General features: G+C 42.7%; 2 protein-coding genes across 5 annotated transcripts in view; one reads left to right on the top strand and one right to left on the bottom strand.

The window, feature by feature from the left end:
- LOC126354422 (tubulin polymerization-promoting protein homolog) overlaps positions 1-14078 on the bottom strand; it is a 391584-nt gene that overhangs the window by 255648 nt on the left and 121858 nt on the right. The window lies entirely within an intron of this gene.
- LOC126354424 (tubulin polymerization-promoting protein homolog) overlaps positions 2883-14078 on the top strand; it is a 284058-nt gene continuing 272862 nt past the window's right edge. The window contains exon 1 of one of the 2 annotated variants that reach the window (XM_050004060.1): positions 2883-3100. The gene's annotated coding sequence lies outside the window, so the exon portion shown is untranslated. The remainder of the gene's footprint in view (positions 3101-14078) is intronic. The other variant, XM_050004058.1, reaches the window with a different exon arrangement.

Raw genomic sequence — 14078 nt, 5'->3', positions numbered from 1 at the left:
CGCACCGTATGGTGGATTGCGAAGTATGTATGTAGATGTAGGTGTAGACTGCAAATTTGTACGTCAAGTGGTGATTCGACCTACTGTGCTGCCAATCACGAACAGCATACCAGGGCGTGTTTTCTAACAAGATAACACTCGCTCACATACCGCTACTGTAATCCAACGTGCTCTACAGAAATTGTCAATGTCAACGAAATTCACCAACAGCCATGTACTTTAAAATGTTATTTTATACGATTTTGAAGGCTACCAGTTTCAGTATATCATTATGCCATTTCAGCCCACATACGCACCTCTCCAAACGAACGAAAATGTGATATACGGCCGTCAATCACTGGATTTCGTGAATTCAATCGTTTCTCTAGTGGTTCATTCGAAGACCTGATGGCAACGAGTGACCGCACCATTTCACTCTCACACTGGGATGTACTTGTTACCTATACCGCAGCAAATGGCTCTGAGCACTACGGGACTTAACATCTGAGGTCATCAGTCCCCTAGAACTTAGAATTACTTAAACCTAACTAACCTAAGGACATCACACACATCCATGACCGAGGCAGGATTCGAACCTGCGACCGTAGCGGTTGCGCGGTTCCAAACTGTAGCGCCTAGAACCGCTCGGCCACTCCCGCCGGCATATACCGCAGCAGAACTGTGTCTACAAGAAACACAAACATGTAGCTTCTTATGATAATGCGCCACTGTCTTAAAGCTCGACGTCACGTGGAACTTTCTTTGAAAGTCCCCTCATATCTGTAATTTTCTCCCCTGTGCAGCGTTTCGAGGACGCTTTTTGTAGTATGACAATGCAACTACAGTTAAGTGGTCTTCAACCACTGAACTAACTTTTCTCTTTTGGCATACATCGATTTACAACCGCAGCAGCAATAATTATTTACCATTACTGTCACTAATAGTCACACTGTTCAAAAGAATTAGGGGAACATGTGTATCAACTTCCGATATTTTGATACTGATAGTACCTGTGGTTTAACTGCATGGCTTGAGATCTTCGCTTTCAACGTAGGCAACAATTAAAAGTATTCCACACCTATTCGCTGTGTTATGCATTACAGTGCCAACTAACCTCTCAGAAGGAAATAAGTACTGGTGTGCCAGTGTTTTCTAGTGAGATACGCAGATTTCAGTTGACTTTTGCGGACGTTGTATTCAACCAAGTACATGCAGTGCGCTATCTTAGTGCTGCACAACCGGCCGGTGGGGCCGAGCGGTTCTAGGCGCTTCAGTCTGGAACCGCGCGACCGCTACGGTCGCAGGTTCGAATCCTGCCTCGGGCATGGATGTATGTGATGCACTTAGGTTAGTTAGGTTTAAGGAGTTCTAAGTTCTAGGGGACTGATGACTTCAGATGTTAAGTCCCATAGCGCTCAGAGACATTTGAACCAATGCAGCACAAGTTGCAAAGCAGGAGGTGTTTGATCCAAGAAGGATGGATTTTCGGTCGTGCTGCTGCAGATGGCATTGCCTCTGCATGTGTCAACCGTAGGCTGTGGAGACGCCACAACGACACAGGTCACTCCACAAGGCGAATTGGACAAGGTCACTGGCACATTGCTTCCCCTCATGAAGACGGATATTTGTCCGTCTCTGCGTTGCGGCGTCGCACAGATACCGACAGAGTACTGCAAGACTATGTCAAAGTGGACATTGGAGCTCCTGTTTCCGATCAGACTGTAATGAACAGGTTACGAGAAAGGACCTCCTGGACGTCCTGTTCGAGTACCCCGCTTGACACGACATCATCTTGCAATTAGCCATTAGTTCTGTCGTTCCAATGTCAACAGGCAACTTCGTCATTGGGGAAACCTGTTCTTCACAGACTTGTTCGTATACGGAGATTAGTGGTGTGCGGTACCTGCCAAATGTTGTCCAGGAAATCGACAGATTTCCAAGGTTCTGTCATGTTGCGGGGAGGTTTCAGTGTTGACAGCCATACGAATCTAGTCGTTGTCCATGGTCGTGTTACCGCCATACAGTACGTCGAGCAGATACTGTTGGACCACGTGGTGGCTGCTGCATACGGTGCTGGCCCTGAATTCCTTCTAATGCCAGTGCCTATGTGGCGGGCGTCAGTGGGGATATCTTGCGAAGCCTGGTCAATGAAGTAATGGTATGGCCGGCGGTGACTTCCGACCAAAACCCATCGAGGATACATGGGACATGGTTGACAGACGTGTTCGTGGTCCTCCTGTTCCACCATAGAGTCTCCAAGAACTCTGATGAGCTCTGACTGAAGTATGGGGACTGTTAGCACGGAGTGACCTCCGTAGACTTATACGGAGCATGCTACGTAGGTGTCAGCCACTGGTAATGGAGGGCTTACACATTACTGAAGCTCTCGAAGTCCAATGAAAAGCAACCGGCATGACGGGATTAATGATTGTTTCCACTTTGTTATCGGCACCTGTGGGATATTTCAGTGCTTTTTATGAAAACCAGCGAGGATGCAACATTATTTTGTTGTGTACTTAATTTTTGAAAGGTAAAGGAATAATTTGGAAGCATATCCAGTCCTCAATTTTTACCCATCGGTGTATGGCAGACTCCCAAAACCATGTTCCTCCAATTCTTGTGAGCAGTATAAGTGTGTAAAAACAGGGAAAAGAAGTGTTATGTTAATATTTCGGTTTTAGCGCGAAATATAAACAAACAGTGATATCGAAGCCCGTGATAATACTGGTTTGATGTTGATAACCAAGGAGGTTAGAAAATGTTCTAAGCTCCTTATTGATGACACACTCATTTCGTAGACATTCCTGCTCCATAGCTCACTACATACTTGTCAGTCAGCCCCTGCAAGGCGCTTGCCTCTTTGTGTATTATCTTTGCAACAACGGAACAACAACTATCTGAGGAGAAACGGATATATCAATGCGATCTCTGTGTGTGAATTAATTCGGCTGCGACCATGCATTTCTTATTTCGTGTTTTGTAGATCGACAAGAGTTTTGAAATTACGCAAATCTGACTTAAATATTTTATTTGTGGCTGCTCGCAGTATCCGTTTACTTCAAAAGTTTTAGCAACTAATGTACTGCTTCGTGTCTCAGTAACAACAATACTTGGGAACGGGGTAAGTCACTACCATTTCGGACTTAGTTATGATTCTAGTAAATCTGTAATATGCTTGCAACATTATTCGTACTGTTGCATCCATCTTTGTGCTAGAATAATAAATTTAGTCATTTAAGATAATTTTAAAACATGATAATAACAATAATAATAATAATAATAATGTCTCTATATTCTGAATATCCGTTATTTGTCGCACATAGACTTAGTGTCAAAGCTGTCAGCTTCGATCACTGACAGGTCTACGCAGTGAACATTCAGATGCGCAGATTTTTTGTCATCATCATACGTTACCACATTGTCTACAGGTCTCGCGACATTGGTACAGCGTAAGGTTTCTCATTAAGCGCTCTGCGGATTTACATCGCCAGTACAGAAATATGCTGTTTAAAAGTACTGTAGACTTTTTCAGCGATTTTGACGTCACCGATGACTCTCAATCGCACGTGCATAGAAACGTATTATTTTGTAAATATTGCTTTTGAGGGTAGTCTGCGCATAACAAGATGTACACACTGTTTACTGAAGTAGTTTTAATTTGTTTGTCATATTAATTACGGGTGATCAATGCCCACTAATATATTTGTGTGGCTGTTTTTAATTAAGGTAATCTTACTAGCAATATTTGATCGTACTTTGTTGTGTCGGTGGCATCTTCCAACTTGTAAAAGATGAAACATTTTGTTTTTTTTTATTTTGGATTGCTTATTGGTATGTAATATCGATTTACGCCCTAACGGGGAGTAGGTTCTATCCGGAATCAAAATACATTTAATCTGGCGTAGACGTGGAAGCTGCTGCTGAGTAAGGTAGAGAGTCTATTGAAATGGAAGGGCATATCGTGGGAATGCATGGAGATAGTTGTTCCCAAAGTGTGTGTCCGTATAATCAAGTAAGTACCGCTGTCTGCAGTTGAAGTATAAAGATCAGTTTCAGATAGCTTCGTACGCGAAAACTGGAACGAAATTTCTTGCTTTTGCAGCAGCAGTACTCTAGAACTAAATAATTATTCTATTTATCAGTTGATTGATGTGTATCGCATTACGTATTGCAGCTATGCATATCATCTTCAGTTAACGGAACATTTGATATTTTGTGGAAAACTGATAATTTGAGACTGGTGCTGTGTACAAAATACAAGGTGATTGTTGCAAAGAAGAAAACGTCAACTAGCCACTGTTAATAATGCTATTGATTTACACAAATAGCGCCTTTACCGGTTTCGAACCGATAAGTCCATCTTCCGTGGGCTGTTCACATTTAGATTCCATTTGTTCTTGTTTACATTAGATGTCGGCTGTTTTCCTCTCTTGCGGTGAAAGTTCTTTGAGGTGTTAGTGCCTACAGCAAAAACACTATGTGAAGAACTACCTGTTTGTCGGCAGCTGTATCTAATAACCAAAGATTTGAACATTTCTCTAAGGCAGAACTGTTATAGTTTTACGTTACTTGCGTCGCAATTCTTGTGTTATTATGTTGCACTGCTGACTGCTCGAGTTTACAAAATAGGAAAAAGCATATAAAATACTTTTATGATATTTAGATAGACACATAGTGTAGAACGCCACACATATGCTGAATAGCTTTTGCCACATGGAAGACTGTATACAAAGCTGGCGAAATCACAGATAAAACACCGCCAAAGAATTCCTCTCTCAGAGATGTTACGATAAGTACATTGATGGTACATTGATTTCATTCGCTATTAAGTAGTTACAGTCAACAGGCCGTTTCTCAGATTTTTTTCCATGGGACACCACCATCCCAAGGAACGTTCGCAACAAGGAGGGAAAAACAGTCAAATGATGTAAACAACAATAAACTAAAGGCGAACAGCCGTCTGAAGATGAACATGCGGTTTGAAACAGGTAACGGCGGTATTTGTGTAAATAAATAGGACTATTAGCAGTGACTGTTGCTGTTTTCTTCTTTGGGAGAATCAGCTTATATAGCGATACAATTATTTTTATCATGCTGAATTACTCATATCGCTTACCTATTATTTTCTTTTTATTTATTAGGTATAAAAATTTCCCGGAACGACCATTTTCCCGCTGGCGCACCAGCAAATAAAATTTTATAATACTTGGTAACCAGTGCTCATATAGATCTCTGCGTTTTATACTTAATGATTAGAGTCTTAGTGCCATAAATACTAAATTTTTCCACGTTATCTCTATATTTCGTATTTTGTAATATCCACTCCAGTACGAGGACGAATAAGTCATATTAATTACGTGCGCATGGCTTGGAAGTGTTCAAAGTCGACGGATTCTAACGACATCTTGAATTTATCTACGACATCTAGACATAATTCCAATACCGCCTACAAGGGTTCGAACATATTCAAATCCGGGGACTGTGCTGGTGAGGAAAGACGCTTCAGTTCAGTTGCATGCTCCTCATACCACGATTGTACTGTCCTGGCTGTGAGAATGGGTGCATTATCGTCCTGAAATATGGCATCATTGCTGGTGAACAACATTTGAATCATGGGGTGCACCTGATCACGTAAAATGTTCACACAATCGTTGGCTGTATCCCGGACTTTGAGAGTAATGATGCAGAATACCATGATATGCCTGCCCACACCATCACACTTCCACCTCCATGCGTAACCTTTGTAATCAAGTAATCAAGATTGTAGATTTCTTTTGGCGTTCTCCAGATGTAAACCCGGCTCGATGTTGGAAATAACGAAAACGTTGATTCGTCGGGCCATATGAAGTGTTTTCACTGACCAGTCGTCCAGGATTTATACTCCGGACACCATGTTTTACACTTCTTTGCGTTGGTAGTCGTCCCAAGTTTTTCCGGAATAGCATCTCGTCTATGAATATTCCCTTTACGGAGTTCTCGACGGACAGTGTTGATAGATATGGGGAATATGTCTTTTGGGCTCTGCAGTCACTTTAGCCGTTGTAGTTTTGCGTTATTTTACACAATTCGTGTTAGCACATGACAACCTCTGTCATTTAGTTTTGATTAACGCCCACTACTACGTTTACACGATGATGTCTTTCCATGTGTCGTGTAGGCTGTCATGACTGTTGAAACAGTTGCTCTTGAAACATTCAATAAGTTGTCTGTCTTGGTTACTGATGGTCCAGCAAATCGGGCACCCACAATCCGTCCTCTTTGGAATTCTGTTAGGTTTTTCATTGCACTTCTACCTCGGCCTCCGAATGCAAATACGAACTGTGCACTACTCGTAAACAACCTGCACTGATGCCTAGTCCGTACTGAACACGCACAGTCCAGCGTGACACGCGCCTTACCTTCGTTGTTGACCATCAAACACAACCATCCCATTACTACCACTGTTCACATTATTCTGGCTATCCCCCGTATACGCATAGGTCAGCCCTGATGGACCTACTCAACTCCCGTGCGACAACAGATTCTGCTGGATTACGTTCCAGGTGCATCCAGTACAGTTCCAAGTCTCAATAGACACCACGGGTTTACGTCCAGTGCAGGTGATAGCTTCATAACCCTAGAAATCCCAATGCATTTTCCATAGTGCGCATTACCAAGGGAGGAGGAGCGGGAGGCTACGTTTTGCCCTTCCTAAAAAATTAAAAAACAAAATACACAACTGGCCATTAAAATTGCTACACCAAGAAGAAATGCAGATGATAAACGGGTATTCGTTGGACAAATATATTCTACTAGAACTGGCATGTGATTACATTTTCACGCAATTCGGGTGCATAGATATTGAAAAATCAGCACCCAGACTAATCACCTCTGTCCGTAATAACGGGCTTCATACGCCTGGGCATTGAGTAAAACAGAGCTTGGATGGCGTGTACAGGTACAGCTGCCCATGCAGCTTCAACAAGATACCACAGATCATCACGCCAGGTGATGCGCTAGTATGGCGATGACGAATACACGCATTCAATGTGCGTTCACCGCGATGTCGCCAAACACGGATGCGACCATCATGAAACTGTAAACAGAACCTGGAATCATCCGAAAAAATTACGTTTTGCCATTCGTGCACCCAGGTTCGTCGTTGAGTACACCATCGCAGGCGCTCCTGTCTGTGATGAAGCGTCAAAGGAACCGCAGCCGTGGTCTCCGAGCTGATAGTCCATGCTGCTGCAAACGTCGTCGAACTGTGCAGATGGTTGTTGTCTTGCAAACGTCCCCATCTGTTGACTCAGGGATCGAGACGTGGCTTCACGATTCGTTACAGCCATGTGGATAAGATGCCTGTCATCTCAACTGCTAGTGATACGAGGCCGTTGGGATCCAGCACGGTGTTCCGTATTACCGTCCTGAACCCACCGATTCCATTTTCTGCTAACAGTCATTGGATCTCGACCAACACGAACAGCAATGTCGCGATACGATAAACCGCTTACGGGATAGGCTACAATCCTACCTTTATCAAAGTCGGAAACGTGATGGTACGCATTTCTCCTCCTTACACGAGGCATCACAACAACGTTTCACCAGGCCACGCCGCTCAACTGCTGTTTGTGTATGAGAAATCGGTTTGAAACTTTCCTCGTGTCAGCACGTCGTATGTTCACCACCGGCGCCAACCTTGCGTGAATGCTCTGAAAAGCTAATCATTTGCATATCACAGCATCTTCTTCCTGTCGGTTAAATTTCGCGTCTGTAGCACGTCATCTTCGTGGTGTAGCAATTTTAATGGCCAGTAGTGTAGTTAATTTTTGTTGACCGCTTTGGGAAAAGATTCATTACACATTTTTTCAAACCAATATTTATTTTTTAGATGAACGAGCATTTCTTGTACTATTTTTCTTCATAGTTGCCACCATTGCTCAGACATTTGTCATAGCAACCAACTTTTCTAAGTGCTCTTTATAGAAAGATGCAGCCATTGAGGACTGCCACTGATGTGCAGCATTTTTTGTGTCTTCATCGCTGTCAAAGCGACTGCCTCTAAAATCAAAACAAGTGTTAGAAGGTGCGAGATCGTGGCTGTACGGCGGCTGCTCAAACTGCTCAGAATCGAATTGTTGACTATGATTTTGAGTGATTCCAGCAGAATGTGGGGACGTGCGTTGTCATGAAGCAACACAGTGACATGACGCTTCATTCCTCGCCTTTTATTTCTAATTACGCCCTGAAGTTTTCTCGACATTTCATACTATAGTACCGCATTGATTGTTTCATGCCTGGGAAGGAATTCAACAAGCATAATGCCCCTGTCTGTTCCAGAGCACAGTGCACCTGACTTTAAATTTTTGTTTTCTGGGGGGGGGGGGGGGGGGGGATCGTGAGTGTCTCCACTCCATGGACTATTGTTTTGACTCTAGAGTGACGTGCCAAGCACAAATTTCATCAACGGTCACAATTATGTTCAAGAATTTTTCTTCGTCATCACTGTACAAGGTAAGAATGTTAAAAGTACTGCAAAGTAGCTTCGCTTTGTGGACATCCGTAGACATTTTCGGCACCTGACGTGGAAACAATTTGCGAAAATTTAAGCGATTTACGACAATCTCATTCAAAACAGTTTTATTCTTATTGTGAACTTTCTGTTTTCATGAATTTTCTTATTTACGTCCTCAGTGAAATCGTCAATGACAGCAGAAGGCCTCCCACTCAGCGCTTCGTCCAGCATTGAATTATCTCACCCGCTTGCCCACCATTTCACCAGTCAATACATTTTTGCCACAAATCTCTTCAAGTGGGCAGTGATATTATTTGCGTTCAAAAACCGTGTTACAGAATGCACTTCGAAGTTGGCGGGCTCAGAGATTGTCTTAAACTTTTTGAACGATCACGAACGAATGTAAACACGACACAATCCAGTTGTAATTGAGTCAATGGAAAGACAATGAACCAGAGAGATGAGTGTGAATGTTTGGAACTGTGCCCCTAGTGCTGCAGTAGAAAGAGGCGGTAGAGGAAGTGGTGGTAATATAGCCCCTGCAACAAATATGGCTTCCCTTAATATGTTAATAACATTTAGCTGAACTCTAGTGGCGATAGCTGGTCCTAGTCTACTAGTATCCTCACTGGCCTGTAGGAGCGCTGGAAGCAGGTTAGTACAGTGGTTGAGTGACAGTGAGGTCATATTTTTCAAGCTCCTGTTCAAAACTTTCAGAGATATGTGAATTTCACTTTATTAGCGCATCATTATTGGTTAATACTTAGATATAAGCACCACGGATACAACCTAGAAAGTATTGGCAACAGTTTCAAGTAGATTAAAAGGTGTAGTATTATTTCGTTTTTAAGTTGTTTACACGTGTTTACAAAGCGTAGGTGACTGTAATATGGCCTCCATTGGTGCTTGTAATGTGGACCCCAGGGTCTATATTATAAGCAATGCAAAATGTTTTTATTATTGTTTCCAGAAGCCTAGGACTAATCTGGCACCTAAACCAACCCCCAGAATGCAGGTGTGGGACAAAGACAAAATGTGAGAGTTAGTGTCTGCTGTCATAGCAAAACGATGGGAGTTAAAAAAGCACGAAACATTTTGCTGTCCGAAAAACAACTCTGCGCCGGTATATGTGTGAACCTAATACCTCACAGATGGCAGATGTTGAAACTAAAAAGCTTGGAAGAAAACCACCTTTACCAGCATCCCCAGAGAGTGGACTAGTGGGTTACTTACAGTATATGGAGGCCAAATTCTATGGTTTTACTCGTATGGATGTTCGAAAAATAGCCTACCAACTTGCAGTTAGGAATGGAATTACAACAAAGTTCAGAAATGAAATTGCTGGAAGGCCTTGGCTTAGCCATTTTCTTCGACAACATCAAGATAAGCTCCAATTAGAAAGCCAATCGGAATGTCGTATTCTCGAGCAAAAGGCTTTTCCCGTGAGAGAGTGAACCCATTCTACGACTTGCTACGAGCTGAATACCAGAAACATAAATATCCAGAAGGTCGTGTATGGAACATCGACGAAACAGTCCTCAGTCTAGTTCAGACTAAGATACCGCAAGTAATTGCAAGCAGAGGTAAATGCCAAATTTGTTCTCTGACTGCTGCAGAGCGTGGGTCTCTAGTAACGGTCATCTGTTCGATGAGTGCGGGAGGTTCTTATGTTCCCCCAATGTTCATATCCCCGAGAACAAATATGGCAGTCATTCTTGTGAAAGGTGCTCCTCCTGGGTCAATTGGGAGAGCCCACCCATCTGGTTAGGTTCAAGCAAACCTGTTCACGAACTGGTTGAAAAAACAAAAACAACAGAGACTTTGCCTAATCTATTCATCCTTGATGGTCACTTATCCCATGTAAGGAATATTGACGTGATTGCTGTGGCAAGAAAAAACTTCACCATTTTGTCACTGCCTTCACAAGAAACATACAAACTGCAAACCCTGGATCGTACTTTTATGGGTGCACGTAAGACTCACTACAGTGAGAATATTCGTCAGTGGATGCTCCATGAAAGCAAACCTGTTGGACCCTAAGATATAGCGTCCCTCTTTGGCAAGGCTTATCTCCGGTGTACCACCGGCAATAATGCAGTAAACAGGTTTAGGGTAACAGGAATTTATCCCTTGGAAAGAAACATATTTCAAGATGATGAATTCATCACTGGGAAAGAAGTCCCGATTCCTGCACCTGCCGACCAACCGAAATAACAGGAACCCGAAAAGAGAGTTCAGGTTGAAGAAGACCTTGATTCCGTTGAAATTGATGTCCATGAGCCTATTAAAATTGAATTTAGTGTGACTCCAGGGGATATCCATCCCATACCTGAGAAGATGAAAACATCATCTCATGGACGAAAACCGTGTGCTGCCAGTCTTGTGACATGATCTCCATATAAAAGCGAATTAGAAGCTTACATAGAAGAGAAAAAAACTGCAGCTAATCTTCGTGGCTGTGGACGCGGACGAGGGAAATTAATAGCTATCATAAGGAACTTGACTTATATCTCATCCATCTTATTCTGGAACCCAATTCCAAACTCGTATTAGAGGGCGTGTGGCATCTGGTCGTGGAAGAGGCGTTAGTAAGAATAGTCGACAGTTAAAGAAAACTTTGACTAAGCAAAAAGAAATGGACAGTGATGACTCAAATTTTGTTGACGATGGTGTCATGGGGTTCTCAACTGATTCTGGTGATTCTCCATGTGACCTTCTGCCGGCCGGAGTGGCCGAGCGGTTCTAGGCGCTACTGTCTGGAGCCGAGCGACCGCTACGGTCGCAGGTTCGAATCCTGTCTCGGGCATGGATGTGTGTGATGTCCTTAGGTTAGTTAGGTTTAATTAGTTCTAAGTTCTAGGCGACTGATGACCTCAGAAGTTAAGCCCCATAGTGCTCAGAGCCATTTTGAACCATGTGACCTTCTGCTTGGTGAACTCCAGTCAGATAAAAACGATGCTCTTTACCTAATCTGTGATGGGTAGTTTTCAAATGATGTTCGTGGCGAATTATGGGTGCAATGCCTAATGTGCTCTTTATGGGCTCACAATGTATGTACAGGGTTGGAGAAAGAGGACTATGTTGGTGAATTCTGTCGCTAGTACTGTTCTACTTTGTACTTTTATGGTTTTGTATTTCATAATAAATACGTAATTTAATTAAAAAAGCAATTCTTCGTTTTTCTTGCAGCAAAAAAGCTTAAAATATACTGGAAGTCCACATTACAAACACCATGACGGCCATATTAACTGCATATCTTGTTCGCAGTCAAATTTATCATCTTTGGGAAACAAAATAATAATAAATATATTATGATATTTTGAGGAATTTAATCAATATAATGTCTTAGAAACTGTCAGTAAAATAGAACTATATCAATTAAGGAACTATTAGTGTATTAGTGTACAATATTTTATTGAAAAACAAACTGGGGGTCCATATTACCACCACTTCCTCTACTTACTTTCTGGACCTGTCTCGTATCTTATAGCACACCCTTAGCAATATCAACCCATTTTCAATCATGTGTACTACCAAGCTGGGGGAAGTTTATGACCACCACAAAAATAAATTTAGAAATGCAAATTTCGTTAAATGTTGTTGACGTTTACTCACAACATAGTTTTTAAGGAAATATTGTCGTGTAATAAAGCCCTGAACCTGAAGTTACTGAATATGGCATTCATTGCAAAGAACAACATCCGCTGCTTAGATTTAATTTTTTGGAATGACATTTCCAGAGAGTTTACTGGTCTTACAGATATGATTTAATGTATATATACTGAAGTGGCGAGTGAAAATTTGTACCAAGTAATCGAACCTTGATCTCCTACTTAATAAGCAGGTGCGTTAGCCACTAAGCCTCCTTGGCACAGGAGTTCAGCCACCTCCACAGGTCACCCTGGCACGCCTCCCTCCTCGATCCAAATTCTCACTTCCACTCCAGTCCTATACTGTTCGTGTCCAGCTGGTGGAATTTGAAGTAGACTGGGGCGGCAATGAATTTGGATCGAGGCGTGCCAGGGTAAACTGTGCAGTTGTGTGAGCCAGTTTTCCAAGGTGGCTCAGTGGCTAATTCACCTGCCTATTACGCAAAAAGTCCAGGTTAGATTCCTGGGATTGGTACAAACTTTCACTCGCCGCTTCGTCTATATACATAAAATATAAACATTAACTTTTTGAGTTAAGTTACACTGAAATTTAAAACATTTATGGAATCTGGTAAAATAATTAATGAGAAACAATAAATATTTTACAGCAGTTTGAAATATAAAGTAAGTGACTAGATTACAATATTTTAAATGGTGGGCATAAAGTACTCCTTCCCCACCCTCTTGGTATTTTGAAGGCTAACACACAACTGCAGGAGCTGGTTTTCTGTGTCTCTGGTCGACGCGCTCATTTACTTCCCATTTGCCTGCTCTACGCCACTCTTGTCCGGAAAGTAATGCACCGCATTTTTTTTCTCATCCAGAAACAATGCTACAGATGTGAAACGTTTCGTATGTATTATTTGAAGCCTCCTGAGTGAGCGAGCCAAGTTTCTGTCACTTCCGACAGATAGCGTAGCTGCAGGACAGTTTCAAAATGGCGTCTCTAGGTGATGTACGTTACAAGCAATGTGACGTCATTGAATTTCTCACTGCAGGAAAAGAAACTGTGGCAGATATTCAGTCTATGCAAAGTCTATGAAGCATCAGTTGCCGACATAAGTACAGTTAGTCGCCAAGCACGGAGGGTGAGGTCGTCAGAAGGCTGTTCGACGGAGCTCCACGATTTCCAGCGTTCGGGGAGACCATCTACGGCTGTCACTCCTGACATGTTGCAGGGAGCTGATGTCATTCGTGAGGGTAGACGCATTAAGACTGGGCAGTTGGCGCTGCATGTGTCAATCGGCAAAGGAAGTGTCGATGCAATTATCTGCACTCTTGGATATTCAAAACTGTGTGCAATGTGGGTCCCACGGTGTCTAACGATGTATCACAAATCTCACAGAAAAAAACATGTCTTTTTTTTTTTTGCAAGGTTTTGAAGCTGAGGGGGAGGTCTTCCTGTCCTGGATTGTGACAGGTGATGAAACCTGGGTTCACCATTTTGAGCCTGAAACAAAATACAGCCGATGGCATGGCGCCATTCCCACTCCCCACATAAGAAAAAAATTCAAAGCTACTGCTTCCGCCGGTAATGTCATGATCATCGTATTCTGGGACTGTGCTGGTGTGATTCTCATTGATGTGATGCCAAGAGGCGGTACCATTAATTCAGAAGCATACGTCAACACATTAACAAAATTCCAGACGCGCTTCCGGCGACTTCGGTGTAACAGCAACCCAGGAGTTGTTTTGCTGCAGCACGATGTTAGCTCGCCTTCACCAAGTTTAAGGACTGCTGAACACATCGCAAAACATGATTGGAAACACCCATGACCTAGCCTCCTCCGACTTTCTCTTCCTTGGGCCATTGAGGTGTGTCTTTCGTGGAAGATATTTTGAGGATGATGAGAAACTGATTCACACAATGAAGCACTGGCTCCGCCACCAGGAAAAGGATTGCTATCGACTTGGCATACACGCCCTTGTTTCGAGCTGGAGGGAGGCCATAGAAC

This window comes from Schistocerca gregaria, chromosome 3 (genome assembly GCF_023897955.1).
Source record: "Schistocerca gregaria isolate iqSchGreg1 chromosome 3, iqSchGreg1.2, whole genome shotgun sequence".
Taxonomy (NCBI): domain Eukaryota; kingdom Metazoa; phylum Arthropoda; class Insecta; order Orthoptera; family Acrididae; genus Schistocerca; species Schistocerca gregaria.
Note: the sequence above shows the minus strand (reverse complement) of the source record. Positions and strands in the feature narration are given on the sequence as shown.